This window comes from Pan paniscus, chromosome 1 (genome assembly GCF_029289425.2).
Source record: "Pan paniscus chromosome 1, NHGRI_mPanPan1-v2.0_pri, whole genome shotgun sequence".
Lineage (NCBI taxonomy): Eukaryota > Metazoa > Chordata > Mammalia > Primates > Hominidae > Pan > Pan paniscus.
In genome coordinates, this window is record NC_073249.2 from 191,130,738 (window position 1) to 191,145,899 (window position 15,162).

At 48.1% G+C, this 15,162-nt stretch overlaps 1 long non-coding RNA gene across 1 annotated transcript in view; it reads left to right on the top strand.

The window, feature by feature from the left end:
• Window positions 1–3,931: 3,931 nt before the first annotated feature.
• LOC129393499 (uncharacterized) overlaps window positions 3,932–15,162 on the top strand; it is a 47,869-nt gene continuing 36,638 nt past the window's right edge. The window contains exon 1 of the long non-coding RNA XR_008620392.2: window positions 3,932–5,939. This is a non-coding gene — a long non-coding RNA (uncharacterized LOC129393499). The remainder of the gene's footprint in view (window positions 5,940–15,162) is intronic.

A 15,162-nucleotide genomic window follows, 5' to 3' on the forward strand; every position in this document is an offset into this window, starting at 1 on the left:
TATGTAATATATAGAAGACTTAGAACTGTACCTGACACATAGTAAATTACATTAATGAGTTATGATTATTATAAATCATACTTTTTTGGTACATACAGCTTTTTCATAGAAAAACATTTTTTCTTATGAAATTGGAATCTAAAAAAAAATTTTTTTTTTTTTTGAGACAGGGTCTGGTTCTGTCGCCCAGGCTGGAGTGTAGTGGTGTGATCTTGGCTCACTGCAACCTCCGCCTCCTGGGTTTGAGCAATTCTCATGCCTCAGCCTCCCGAGTAGCTGGGATTACAGGTATGCACCACCACGCCCGGCTAATTTTTTTGTATTTTTGGTAAAGATGGGGTTTCACCATGTTGGCCAGGCTGGTCTCTAACTCCTGGCCTCAAGTGATCCGCCTCAGCCTCCCCACCTGCTGGGATTACAGGTGTGAGCCATTGCACCTGGCTGAATCTAAAATTTGAATGTCATCTTTAAAGGGGAAGGGGACTTTTAAAAAATAAAGCTGCCTAATATTCCTTTCCAGAAAAGAACTCTTTGAGCTGAGAAAAAGAAGAAGGTGAGACCAAGGGAATGTGTCGTGAATTGTATGTTTACAGGACCCCTGCCAGTCACTAAAGGTCAGGGACTCCCTGGGGGATGATGGGTTTGGGAAGGAGATTGGCAAGAATAGAGCCACAGCCAGGACGGCAGAGTTTGGGGCAGGGAACCGGAGGCAGGACTCCAGTGGCTGAACCAACTCAGCCAAGAATTGTGGTTCTCCATCAGGTCCACTGGCCACGAGGCCTAATCATGGGAAGTGCTGAGGTGACCACAGTACCTCCCATAGGCAGATCTGAGCTACACTCTCTAGACTCAGTTTCCTCACCTGTGGCAACTATAAGGGCTGAATGAGGAAATGGACATGAAGATGCTCTGTATGGATTAAGAAGATTGTGTGCCTCCCCTGCAGGCCCTGAGGAGCCTGCTCTTGTCTTTGAGAGCTGTGGTGTGCACAGGTAGATGAGACTTGCATCCAAAAGCCTAGTGCAGGCTGGGCACAGTGGCTCATGTTTGTAATCCCAACACTTTGGAAGGTTGAGGCAGTAGGATGGCTTGAGCCAAGAGTTTAAGACTCCATCCCTACAAAAAGGGAAAAAAATTAGTCAGTCATGGTGGTACATGCCTGTGGTCCTAGCCACTCAGGAGCCTGAGGCTGGAGGATCACTTCAGCCCAGGAATTTGAAGCTGCAGTGAACTATGATCCCACCACTGCACTGAAGCCTGGGTGAGAGAGCAAGACCCTGTCTCAACCCCCTCCCCAACAAAAAGACCCCAAAAGCTTAATGCACAAGCCACTCGTGACCTAGGAGAGGGGAATGCAGGACTGGCTGTCTGTCTAGTTTTCAGTCAGGGACTTCTATACGTGGTTGTTGTCTTAAAGTCATTGGGCCAGGCGCGGTGGCTCATGCCTATAATCCCAGCATTTTGGGAGGCTGTGGCGGGTGGATCATTTGAGGTCAGGAGTTCGAGACCAGCTTGGCCAACATGGTGAGACCCTGTCTCTATGAAAAATATATAAATCAGCTGGGCATGATAGTACATGCCTGTAATCCCAGCTACTCGGGAGGCTGAGGCAGGAGAATTGCTTGAATCTGGGAGGTGGAGGTTGCAGTGAGCCGAGATCGTGCCGCTGCACTCCAGCCTGGGTGACAGAGTGAGGCTGTCTCAAAAAAAAAAAAAAAAAAAAAAAGTCATTGGGGTAGGAATTCCTTAGTCCCTGGGACAGTGAGGAGAGTAGGAAAGGTTCATGCACTTGGTAGGAGTTTGGCCAGTCAGCTACCTCCACCCCTTCACCTCTCTCACCAGAATAAAATGCCAAGGAAGTCTAACCTAGGTTTTGGGTGCGACATGAGTCGTCTTGCTTAGTAGGAGACATAGGGATGAGATTGGAGCAGAGACCCAGAGACCAACACGGGCAGGGCACACAGCAGAGGCCTGAGTAGGCTGCAGGTACAGGATGGAAAGCATGGAAGGGATTAGCAGAGAGGCCTGTGAGGCTGGGTCCACTGAGAACTTGCTTGCTCTCCAGGGACACCAACTAGGTCAGCCCCATCAAGTATGATCAGAGTAAATGGGGTTAAAGCCTGAGTGCAGGGAGGCAGAAAATGAACTGGGAACTGAGTAAGAGGGTAAAGCATTAGAAGACTGCAGAAGAAGTCTTCAGAATATCATAGGTGGGCTCCCCGGTGGGGGATCTGGCTTGTTAGGGCTCTGTATAATGGCTATCTCTAAGGAGACTGACTGCCCCCTGATGGCAGCCTGTGACCTGTCTACCTGCCTCTTAGCCTTCAAGCCTCACCGGAAACCCTGTGTAGGTAGGTTTGCTCCTACTCTCAGCATGAACAGGTGACAGGAACAGGAGAGAGGCGAGATCTGTAAGGGCCTGGTCAAGGAAGGCTTCCTGGAGGAAGAGGAGCTTGGAGACCCAGTAGAAGTGGAGGCAACAGAGGATAGTGATTTCTAGTGCAGAGTGGACCCAGGTGTCTTGGATCCTCCACTTATTACTTGTGCCTCACTTTTCTCAACTGTAGAATGGGAACAATGGGAGTACTTCTCTTACAGGGTTACTTGAGAGTTAAATAAGTTAACAGATGTTAAGGGCTTAGACCTGAGCCTGCCTGGCTCACAGGAAGTAGTCTACAAATGTTAATTGTTTTTATCTGACTAGGAGAGGACAAGAAGGCCCTCACAGGTAGGAGACGCATGTAGCATCTGGAATCCCAGGCCCAGGAGTTAAAGGATGCAGGTGGTGAGAAGAGGAGCCTGAGATGGGGATGTTCTGGGATCTGAGCCAGACCTCAAATCCACACTGGTATACGTGCTCATGCCCACCAGGCACCTGCAGACGCGCAGGCACCAGCCCCCACACCCGTTCACACACATACACATGCACCATGGTTCGTTCACACTCACAAATGCACACTCCGGGACACAGAGCCACATACATACTCCCTCCTCCTCCCCACCCCTGGCAGAAATGACTGGACCCAGCCTGGGGAGGTTTCCGCACCCCAGCCCTGGCACCAGACTGCCAGAAATGCGGCTGCATCTCCCCTCCAGCCCTGTAAGCTTCTCCAGCCCAACCTTATCCTTGCCCAGATCCCCCCTCCTCCCAGCCCTACTCCTGCCCCCAACCCGTAGGCTCTGAACCAGTCGATCCCCTAATCGCTCCATTCTCATTTATCACCCATAGATTTGAGAAGAGATTCTTCGGGTGGAGACTGGCGGGAGGGGGAGAGGGTGGCGTTGGAGAAAGGGGGGTGCGTACATCCTACTAAGGTCTTAGATGTCGCTGCCGGGAGAGGGCTGGGTTCCCCGAGGGCCTCCTCGCCGTGAATGAAAGGGGGCTCGGGCTGTGGGATGGGAGCCGTCCGAGGGGCTCGGGCGTGGCGGGGGGCCGCTACCTCGCCCCAGGAGGGGGCTCCAGGCCTCCGCGCCGGGGAAGAGGTAGCCGGCGGGAGCGCGGCGCTCAGCTGGTGCTCGGCGCTCCCCGGGCGGGGCTCGTCCCCGAAAGGCGCAGACAAAGGGGCGGCCTCCCCGGAGCCCCGCGGCGCCTCGAGTGGCGCGGGCCGGGGGCTGCGCACAAAGCAGGGGCGGGCGGGGCCAAGCCCGCCCCACGCGCCGCCCCGCACAGACTGTTGATCCGCACAGTCCCGAGCGCCCTTTACTGCACCTAATCCCAACAAGCATGAAAACGGTTGGGGCCGGCCCGCCAGCAGGCCCTTTGTCCCCGCGGGTACGGGGCAGCTGCAGCCTGGGCCCCTCCCCCTTTTGTGTCTCCTCCCCCGCGGCCCCCGCCCCGCCACCTCAGCTGCCGGGAGCGCCCGCGCCGCCCAGGGCTTTGGCCTCAGGCGCGAGGGCGCACAAAGCAGGGAGGGGAGGATTAACCCGGGTCTGCAGGGCGGGGTGGGACCACGGAGGAGAGGGCTGCTGGGGGTAGGGTGTTGGGGTGGGAACCTGGTGGTGGGACTGGGTTTGTGGGTGTGTTCTTGAGTGGTGCGAATTAGCACCGGCCCCCAACATTCAGTGACAGCTCTCAGGGTGAGGGCCGCTCCCTAGACCTTGATGTCTCCCTGGGCTGTCGTGGGACCGCTTCCCTCCACACTCCTGGGATATCCTCCACCCCGAGGCCTCAGTTTTCACCCACTCTCGGGGCTCCCCAACCTCCGTCTCCAGCAGGGGCTTTGCCTTCCGCCCCACCTGCAGCACATCCTCCCGCCCACCGGACAGCTCCACCCACGGCACCCGCAAGCACCTCAGGCTTCCCACGTTGGAAGCCGAGCTCGTCTTCTCCCCAGCCACAACCTGCTCAGTCTGCTCATCACCTGAGGTGAGGCGAGCCTCAGGCCCTCCCACCTCACTCCGTGCCAGTCAGGTGCTAAGCTCTGTCCCATCTGCCTCCCAGCCCCTCTCCTGTTCATGCCCTCTTGGCTCAGGCCACCGCCAAATCTCATCTGGACACGTGGAAACGGTTTCTGTCTGACCCCCTCTCATCCACGGGACACAGTATTCTAGAGTGGGCTTCTGAAAGGCAAATATGGCCCCATCCCTCCTCCAGTTTAAGATCTTTCCAAGGCTCTCCAGGGGCTTAAGTTACTCAGCTTGGCTTGCAAGGGCTTTGCTGGCTGCTTCCTGCATCCCCGCTGGCCCAGTCTTCCCCAGGGTCTGATGTTTTACAAATCCACAAAGACCTTCCTTAAGAGCCTTCGTGGCGGGGCGCGGTGGTTTACGCCTGTAATCCCAGCACTTTGGGAGGCTGAGGCAGGCGGATCACTTGAGCTCAGGAGTTCGGGAGCAGTCTGGCCAAAATGGCGAAACGCCGTGTCTACTAAAAATACAAAAATTAGCCGGGCCTGGTGGCGCAGGCCTGTAATCCCAGCTACTTGGGAGGCTGAGGCAGGAGAATCGCTTGAACCCGGGAGATGGTTGTTACAGAGAGCCAGGATTGTGCCACTGCACTCCTGCCTGGGCGACAGAGCGAGACTCTGGCACGCGCACGCACACACAAGAAAGAAGGGGGTAATGAAAATAAGTATCATCTACTTTACAGAAGCAATGTGAGTATTAATAAATAATGCTCTCGAAATTGCTTTGTAAATTGCAAAATATTTTACTACCAAATGTGTTGTTTTTTGTTATCTTTTTCTTGATTTTTTTTCACTCTAGGAGCAAATATTTTTATTTCAATAATTGACCATTTGTTTTCTAAACAGTGTTTGTTCTCTTTTGGATTTTGTTTGTTTGTTTGTTTTAAGACAGGGTTTCAGTCCGGGCGTAGTGGCTCACACCTGTAATTCTAGCACTTTGGGAGGCCAAGGTAGGCAGATCACCTGAGGTCAGGAGTTCGAGACCAGCCTGGCCAACATGGTGAAACCCCATCTGTACTAAAAATACAAAAATTGCCAGGCATGGTGGCACGTGCCTGTAATCCCAGCTACTCAGGAGGCTGAGGCAGGAGAATCGCTTGAACCTGGGAGGCGGAGTTTGCAGTGAGCCAAGATTGTGCCATTGCACTCCAGCCTGGGTGACAGAGTAAGACTCCTTCTCAAAAAAAAAAGGGGGGGTCTCACTGTTGCCCAGGCTGGAGTGCAGTGGTGCAATCATGGCTCACTGCAACCTTGAACTCCTGGGCTCAGGTGATCCTCCTGCCTCAGCCTCCTTGGTCCTGGGTAGATGGGACTACAGGCAGGTGCCACACACCCAGCTAATTTTGTTTGTTTGTTTGTTTGTTTGTTTTGTAGAGATAAGAGTCTTGCTTTGTTGCCTAGGCTGGTCTTGAACTCCTGGCCTCAAGGGATCCTACTACCTTGGCCTCCCAAAGTGCTGGGATTACAGGAGTGAGTCACTGCACCTGGCCCTGTTGTGCTCTTTTGAAACTAATTTTGATGGAGGCCACTGAAATGGTAATCTTTATTATTGTGATTATTACTAATTTAAAAGAAAGTAAAAGTTGCTTATGTTAACAAAATTGGCAATATTTTCCACAGGATGTCGTACCTCTAGATTCCCTCTTTTATTTCCCAAAAGCCATTGTGAGCATTCCTAGAATGCTCTAGGACAGGATGGGAGGAAGATGTGATGGGAATGGGAACTGGGAATGGAGAAGTGGATGGGAATGAGGTGGAGACAGGGGCAGCTAAGGGATACAGGGTAAGACAAAAATTGACAACATGTGTCAGAGCGTTCCTGTTTCACCCTCGCAAACTTCCCATGAGGGAGTTTCTCCATTGTCCTATTTTACAGGTGAGAAAACTGAAGTTGCTTTAGGTGAGTTCCATTTCTGGAAGGACAGACACACTACTCTCTGTTTCCACATTCCCCCAGAATAGCTAGCAGCTGCTACCTATTCTGCTTCCTGTGCCTGGGGTGTGTGAAATCCTCATACAGCTTTCCAGGACTCACAAACCACCCTAGCCTGAATTTATTCCTACCCCCATACTCACCCAGATAGAAGCAGATCCTTCTAAATAGACTTGCTTGTTGCTCCCACTCCCTGCATGCCTTAGGTACAATCACTGTGTTGATCTCCATAATGAAACTTATTATTTTCTTTCTTTCTTTCTTTCTTTCTTTCTTTCTTTCTTTCTTTCTTTCTTTCTTTCTTTCTTTCTTTCTCTCTCTCTTTTTCTTTCTTTCTTTCTTTCTTTCTTTCTTTTGAGGCACAGTCTCACTCCGTTGCCCAGGCTGGTATGCAGTGGCGTAATCTCAGCTCACTGCAACCTCCGCCTTTCCAGTTCAAGCGATTCTCATGCCTCAGCGTCTCGAGTAGTTGGGATTACAGGCACGTGCCACCATGCCCAGCTAATTTTTGGCTAATTTTTGTCTTCTTGGTAGAGACAGGGTTTTGCCATGTTGGTCAGGCTGGTCTTAAACTCCTGGCCTCAAGTGATCTACCCACCTCAGCCTCCCAAAATACTGGGATTACAGGTGTGAGCCACTGCGGCCACCATAAAACTTCTTTCACGTGAGACGCTAAGATACTCCCCTAATTCCTAATGAGACTTTCTAGCTTGTGTGTCTGTGTGTGGGCTCATGCACATCGGCGTTTTGGGATGGAGAAGTTAGAGTGAATATGTAACCATCTAACAGACAGAAGACTAAGGCAGCGGGAGGAGAATGGGAGGCTGGAAATGACAAATTACGTTATGGAGTTTTCTAGTACCTTGCCTCTTCATCATATTTAACATTTTCCAAGTTAATTTCACTTCTGTTTTTTGGTATAAAGTAGGTGCAACCCCATTTTTCAGAGGAGAAGGTGTTGCCACGGTCAAACAGCATTAACTGTGGAAGCTGACCTTGTGAATATAAACCCCTCACCCAGTGAGGCAGGAATGGTTAGGGTCACCATGGCCTTATAAACCTCTCACAGAGGACAGCTACCTTCAGGAGCCCCTTACTAAACCAGCAGCCTAAGGCTCTGCTCCCCATTCTAATAACATCCCCTGTGTGTGCGCCAGTTTTTTTTGTTTGTTTGTTTTGTTTTTTGGTTTTTTTTTGGGACGGAGTCTCGCTCTGTCACCCAGGCTGGAGTGCAACCTCCACCTCCCGGGTTCAAGCGATTCTCCTGCTTCAGCCTGCTGAGTCGCTGGGATTACAGGCACGTACTACCACACACTGCTAATTTTTGTATTTTTAGTAGAGATGGGATTTTGCCATGTTGGCCAGGCTGGTCTCAAACTCCTGGCCTCAAGTGATCTGCCCGCGTCAGCTCCCAAAATACTGGGATTACAGGCGTGAGCCACTGCGCCCAGCCATGTGCTCTAGTTTTATGGTTTATAAACCCCTTTCCTTCTATTATCCCATTGTTTTCTAGAGGCTATCCTGAGAGGTAGGCATTGACATGTCTATTTTATTTCATTTTATTTTTATTTATTTATTTTTTGAGACAGAGTCTCACTGTCACCTAGGCTGGAGTGCAGTGGCACTATCACAGCTCACTGCAGACTCAACCTCCTGGGCTCAAGCAATCCTCCCACCTCAGCCTGGGACCAATCTCTTGGGCTCAAATGATCCTCCCACCTCAGCCTCCCGAGTAGCTGGGACCGCAGGAGTGCCCCACCATGCCCAGCTAATTTTTGTATTTTTCTGTAGAGATGAGGTTTTGCCATGTTGCCCAGGCAGGTCTTGAACTCCTGGGCTCAAGCAGTCCATCTGCCTGGACCTCCAAAAATGCTGGAATTACAGCCATGCACCACCATACTCAGCTGATATGTCTATTTTATAAATTGGGAAATAGAGACTCAGAGAGGATAAATGAATTGCACAAACTCAACAGCTTGTGATGAAGCAGGGACCCTGTTTATTCAACTATTTGACCATCCAGAACTCTGTTAAGTCCGTAGTAACACAGAATGGCAGGGCTTAAAGGAAAGTCTGATTTGTGCACGCGTGTGTGTGTGTGTGTGCGCGCGCGTGTGTGTGTGTATGCACGCCTGCACTTGTACAGGAAGGGTTAGCCCAATGGGAGTGCCTTTGGCATTTGGATAATTCTTTGAGTGAGCTTATCCTGGGCAATGGAAGGTCCCAGTTAGCATCCGTGTCCCCTAGACAGGAAGTACTAATAATAGCACTGCCTACCCAATTATTGAGAACACCAAAACATCTCTTTCACATGTTTAAAAGCCCCCTATAGGGGTAGTATCTCCCTACACTTCCCCACATGGCCACCCCCACCACTTAGAACCACAGGGCTAGAGTCCCAGCTTTGGACACTGGTCCTTGTTCTATTGTCCCACCCCCTTCTGTCCTTCTTCCTGCCCAGGGCAGTTCCTCCTATCTCTCCGGCTCTCTTAGCAAGAAAGAGTGGAATTACAGAGGCTGGAGTCTCAACCTGCCTCTGAGGCCAAAGGGCTGTTCCTTTAGGGACGCTGGTTCCCAGGATTGAGGGGTTTCCAGGGTGGGTTAGTAGAGGTAAGGGAGGGAAAGGACCCCACCCCCGCCCCCTGCAGGCCTCACCTAATCGCCACACTCTGCATTATTACCCGCCTAATGCAGCGTGCTTTTAAATAAAATATGCAAAGATTTTCCTCTCAAATGATCTCCCCAGGCAAGCTAGCTCAACTCCAGCTTGTTAATGGGAAAAATGCAAATAGGGCCTCCCCCCTCTCCCCCAGCCCCTAGGCTCTGGACAGCTAATGCGCTTTGCTTTCCTTCTTTCTGGAATTTCTGTTTCCCTTGAAACCATTACTTCGGGGGGTGGGGGGGGGGGCAGTCGGGGGAGGGGGTGGTGGCGAGGAGGTTTTTCCCAGGTGCCATCCAAAGGGAGACTCTTAGAAGGGAGGAAACAGGCCGGGCGCGGTGGCTCACGCCTGTAATCCTAGCACTTTGGGAGGCCGAGACGGGCGGATCACGAGGTCAGGAGATCGAGACCATCTTGGCTAACACGGTGAAACCCCGTTTCTACTAAAAATACAAAAAATTAGCCGGGCGTGTTGGCGGGCGCCTGTAGTCCCAGCTACTTGGGAGGCTGAGGCAGGAGAATGGCATGAACCTGGGAGGCGGAGCTTGCAGTGAGCCGAGATCGCGCCACTGCACTCCAACCTGGGAGACACAGCGAGACTCCGTTTCAAAAAAAAAAAAAAGAAGGGAGGAAACAGCCTAGGCAGGAAAGGTTTGGGAAAATAGCGCTGTTATGACAAAAGCGCTGCCCCTTTCTGAGCCTCCTTTCCCCCATCTGAGATCTCAATTAGTCCTTCCCGGGGCTGCTGTGAGGCTGAATAAAGGCAGAGGCATTAGCCGGCACATGCATTTGCAGGTTCGATTTTCCAGTTTAAATTTGCTATGCTTGAGGGATACAAAGATGGAGATAACAGACATGACTTCTGCCCTCATCAAGCTCACAGTCTAGCAGAAAAAAAGCCCCAGATCATTTGAAATTTAAAAAGCAATTATAGGACACCTTAAGCAATCAGCTTCATCATGATGAAGCAATGGACATCTGCCTCCCGATGCAGCCTTTAGGACTCCCCTAGGTACCACTCCTGCCCATGATGTGGAACCTGAGGAATGCAGAACCAGGAGGAAACCATCAGGCAAGCCTAAATTCAGGGTCGGCCTACAAAACAGCTGGCAGGTGCTCTTCAGAAATATCAATGCCATGAAAGAGGAATGAACTGTTCCAGATTAAAGGGCACTAAAGAGACAGGAGGCTGGGTGTGGTAGCTCACGCCTGTAATCCCAGCACTTTGAGAGGCCGAGGCAGGAGGATCACTTGAAGCCAGGGGTTCGAAACCAGCCTGGGCAACATGGCAAGACCTTGTCTCTACAAAAATAAAAATAATTATCCAGGTCAGTTGCCTGCATCTGTAGTCCCAGCTACTTGGGAGGCTGAGGTGGAGGATCACTTAAGCCTAGCACTTTAGTCCAGGTGACAGAGTGAGATCCTGTCTCCAAAAAGAGAGAGAGAGAGAGAGAGACAGGACAACTAAATGCAATGCATGATTCTGGATTGGATACTGGAGGATTGGAAAAAAATTTCTGTAAAGAGCTGGGCGCGGTGGCTCATACCTGTAATCCGAGCACTTTGGGAGACCAAGGCAGTATGATCGTTTGAGCCCAGGAGTTTGAGACCAGCCCTGGCAACATAGCAAGACTCTGTATCTACAAAACAAAAAAATAATATATTTTTTTAAAAATTAGCTGGATGTGGTAGCACGTGCCTGTAGTCCCAGCTACCCGGAAGGCTGAGCTGGAAGGATCACTTGAGCCTGGGAGGTCGAGGCTACAGTGAGCTATGATCACACCACTGCACTCCAGCCTGGATGACAGAGTGAGACCCTGTCTCAAAAAAAGAAAAAATTTCTGCGAAACTGTGGTTCCCAACCTTTTTGGCATCAGGGACTGTATTTGTAGAAGACAGTTTTTCAATGGACTGGGGGAGGAATTTTTGGTTTTGGAAGGAACTGTTCTACCTCAAGATCAGGCATTACTTTCTCATAAGGAGCACACAACCTAGATCCCTCACACGCGCAGCTCACAATAGAATTCGCGCCTCTATGAGAATCTAATGCTGCTGCTGATCCAACAGGAGGTGGAGCTGCTGTGCAGCTTGGTTGCTAAAAGGTCACTAACCTACACAGTCCGTGGCCCAGGTGTTGGGGACCCCTGTTGTAAAGGACATCATTGGGACATATGGCAAAATTTGAATATGGATTTTATTGTAGATCTTTTATTGTATCAACCTTAAATTTCCTGAATGTGCTCACTATATTTTGGTTATATCAAAGAATTTCCTTGTTTTGGGGAAATATATGTGGAAATGTTTAAGGATAAAAGATCATAACATATGCGACTTAGTCTCAGATAGTTTGCAACTTTTCTGTAAGTTTTAAATTTTTCAAAATAAAAAGTTGAAAAAGAAAAAAACAAGTATAATTGGCCTTTTAAAAGCATGATAATGATATTGTAACTATGATTTTAAAAGTGCTTATCTTTTAGAGAAACTTGCTAAATAAAATATTTACAGATTAAATAAAACGATCTGTTTTATTGTTTAAAAATAAGACAGGAGGAGGGAAGTAGATGGGGGGTTAGGTGAAACCAGATTGGCTGTGGGTTGATAATTGTTGAAGTTGGGTGATTAGAATACTCTTCTTTTTTTTCTTATGTTTGAATTTTTCCATAATTAAAAAAAAATTTTTTTTTAAGAAAAGCAATTACAAAATGTAATTCATGTCAAGAGAAAGGTATGTGTTTAACCAGGGAACACGATCCAATTAAGGGCTTTGAAGACTTTCAAGATAGAAGACAGGAGTGTACTTTTTGTTTTTGTTTGTTTGTTTGTTTGTTTGTTTGTTTGTTTGTTTTGAGACGGAGTCTCGCTTTGTCACCCAGGCTGGAGTGCAGTGGCACGATCTCGGCTTACTGCAAGCTCCGCCTCCCGGGTTCACGCCATTCTCCTGCGTCAGACTCTCCGAGTAGCTGGGACTACAGGCGCCTGCCACCATGCCCGGCTAATTTTTTGTATTTTTAGTAGTGAGGGGTTTCACCGTGGTCTCAATCTCCTGACATCGTGATCTGCCCGCCTTGGCCTCCCAAAGTGCTGGGATTACAAGCGTGAGCCACTGCGCCCGGCCGAAGACAGGAGTGTTTAAACAGAGACTTAGAGTGAGCAGGGCCAAAGGACAATGAGCAGGGGTGAGGTAGGGAAAAGCTCTCCAGGCCAAGATACAACAGGTACAGGGATGAAACAGAGCGATGGGGTTTGCAGGACCTGAAAGAACTGAGGCAGAGAGAAGTCAGGCCAAGAGTAGAGAGACAGGGCAAGAGATGAACTTGCATGCCAGTTATGGGTTTGGGGATTTTATCCTGAGTGCGACAGAGAGCCTTGCAGGAAAGTGACAGGATCAGATTTGCATTTGAGAAAGAACTCTCTGGTGCTGTGCGGGGAAAGAGGACTGTGCAAGGCTGGGGACAGTTGGAAGCTCCAATCTTGTGGGTTGAAGCTGAATCACTTTCCCTGTACTCCCCAGCTTTTCTGACTTTATCACTTCCTGTATTAGTTTCTTTTGGCACTGCTGATAAAGACATATGGAGACTGGGTACTTTACAAAAGAAAGACGTTTAATGGACTTACAGTTCCACATGGCTGGGGATGCCTCACAATCATGGCAGAAGGCAAGGAGGAGCAAGTCACATCTTACATGGATGGCAGCAGGCAAAAAGAGAGCTTGTGCGGGGAGATTCCCCCTTATAAAACCATCAGATCTTGTAAGACTTATTCACTATCATGAGAACAGCACAGGAGAGACCTGCCCCCAGGATTCAGTTACCTCCCACTGGGTCCCTCTCACAACATGTGGGAATTCAAGATGAGAATTGGGTGGGGACACAGCCAAACCATATCACTTCCCTTACCCATTTTCAAATGAAGGATGAAGCTTAGGTGACAGATTTTGAACATGAGACCAATCCACCCACAGAGCTGGGATGGCTGGCTGTCTCATTTTTAATTCCCTCCACCACTAGCATGACAGGAAAGCAAGATGACTGATGGTTCAGCATTCAGACTCTGGATCCAGGCTACCTGGATTCAAATTCTGCCTCTGCATCATTACTAGCCAATGACCTTGGACAAAAGGGATGGTAATAATATTACCTACCTCACAGGGAAGTTGTGAGGATTAAATGCTTTGCTATGTGTCAAGTGCTCAGAATAGGGCCATAATAAGGACTTAAATGAGTCTACTCTGGACTGAGCACCACCCTGGAAAGATGTAGGTGGATGGAAAGGGAAGAAAAGACAGATTCTTCAAAGATCTGAGCCTTATTGGACAAATGGAACACAGACATTAAAGAGCAATATCAAAGCACCATGTTACTGCATTATTCACAATATTAAATACAGCTGGACATAACCAAGCATCCATTCATAAGGGAATGGCTAAGGAAATTGTTATATCCAGTAATGTTCAGGAAAAGGTTGGGGAATTGCTATTTTATTATATGAAGTGAAAAAGCCAGAAACAAAATTGCAAATGTCACATGAAAGAATAGGAAAAAAAAAATACATTAGAAGGAAATGCACTGAAATGTTTATAGTAGTTAGCTCTAGATGGTGGTATTTGTGTGTGGCTTAAATTTTTTTTAAGTCTTTTGGATTTTTTCCCCCAAATACAGAATAATATGCAATAATTACTTTTATATGGGAACATTTCAATCTTATTTTGTTAAAAAAAAACTGGTTTGGGTTAAAAATGAATAATAGTGGCACAGTGGCTCATGCCTGTAATCCTAACTTTGGGAGGCTGAGGTGAGAGGATTGCTCAAGCTCAGGAGTTTGAGTCTGCAGTGAGCTGTTACTGTGCCACTGCACTCCAGCCTGGGTGAGAGAGCGAGACTCTGTCTCAAAAAAAAAAAAAAAAAAGAACAATGGTGAACATCATTAGCCATCAGGAAAATGCAAATCAAACCACAATGAAATACTCCTTCACACCCACAAGGATGTTAATAATCAAAAGAACAAATAATAACAAGTGTTGGTGAGGATGTGGAGAAATTGGAGCCCTCATAACTGGCCAGTGGGAATGTAAAATGTTGCAGCTGCTTTGGAAAATAACCTGGCAATCCCTCAAGTGTTTAAACATAGAGTTACCATGCAACCCAGCATTTCCATTCCTAAGTACATATATACCCCAAATAATCAAAAACATATACAGTAGTCACACAAAAATTTGTACACAATGTCATAGCAGAAATATTTATAGTAGCCTAAATGGAAATGACCCAAATGTCCATCAAATGATGAACAGATTTAAAAATGTGGTAAATCGTACAATAGAATATTATTTAGCAACAAAAAGAAGTGAAATACTAAGGCATGTTATTTATTATATCATAATTATATTGTATTATATATTATATGTTATGTTATAAAGCTACCAATTACAAGTTTGAGAAGTAGGGTTATGGAATTACTCTGATCATAAGAGGGGCTTGGGATAGCAACCTGATCAAAAAGACTGAATCTTTTTTTTTTTTTTTTTTTTGAGATGGAGTCTCGTTCTGTCGCCCAGGCTGGAGTGCAGTGGTGCAATCTCGGCTCACTGCAAGCTCCACCTCCCGGATTTATGCCATTCTCCTGCCTCAGCCTCCCGAGTAGCTGGGACTACAGGTGTCGGCCACCGCGCCCGGCTGATTTTTTTTATTTTTAGTAGAGACAGGGTTTTACTGTGTTAGCCAGGATGGTCTCGATCTCCTGACCTCATGATCCGCCTGCCTCAGCCTCCCAAAGTGCTGGGATTACAGGCGTGAGCCACTGCGCCCGGCGAAAAGACTGAATCTTGAAGCTGCACTTCCAGAGTGCTTTACATACTAAAAAGACATTGTTGTCAATATCAGAGAAAGAAAGACCAATGATAAAAATTACCATGTGGGGAGCGGGGCTGAAGATACCAGGGATGACTTTTCTTTTTTTCTAATATAACTCTTAGCATGCTGGTGTATCTTCTTTCACATTGTTTTCCCTAATAATACTTTTTACGTAGTTGCAATTATAGTGCATAAGCATGATGAATCCTAACTTTTTGACTTAACATTGCAATAATTTTCCATGCTGTTACATAGCGTGGAAACCATTATTTTTAATAGTTTCATCATGTTCCATTGAACCACCCATTCTTAAATATC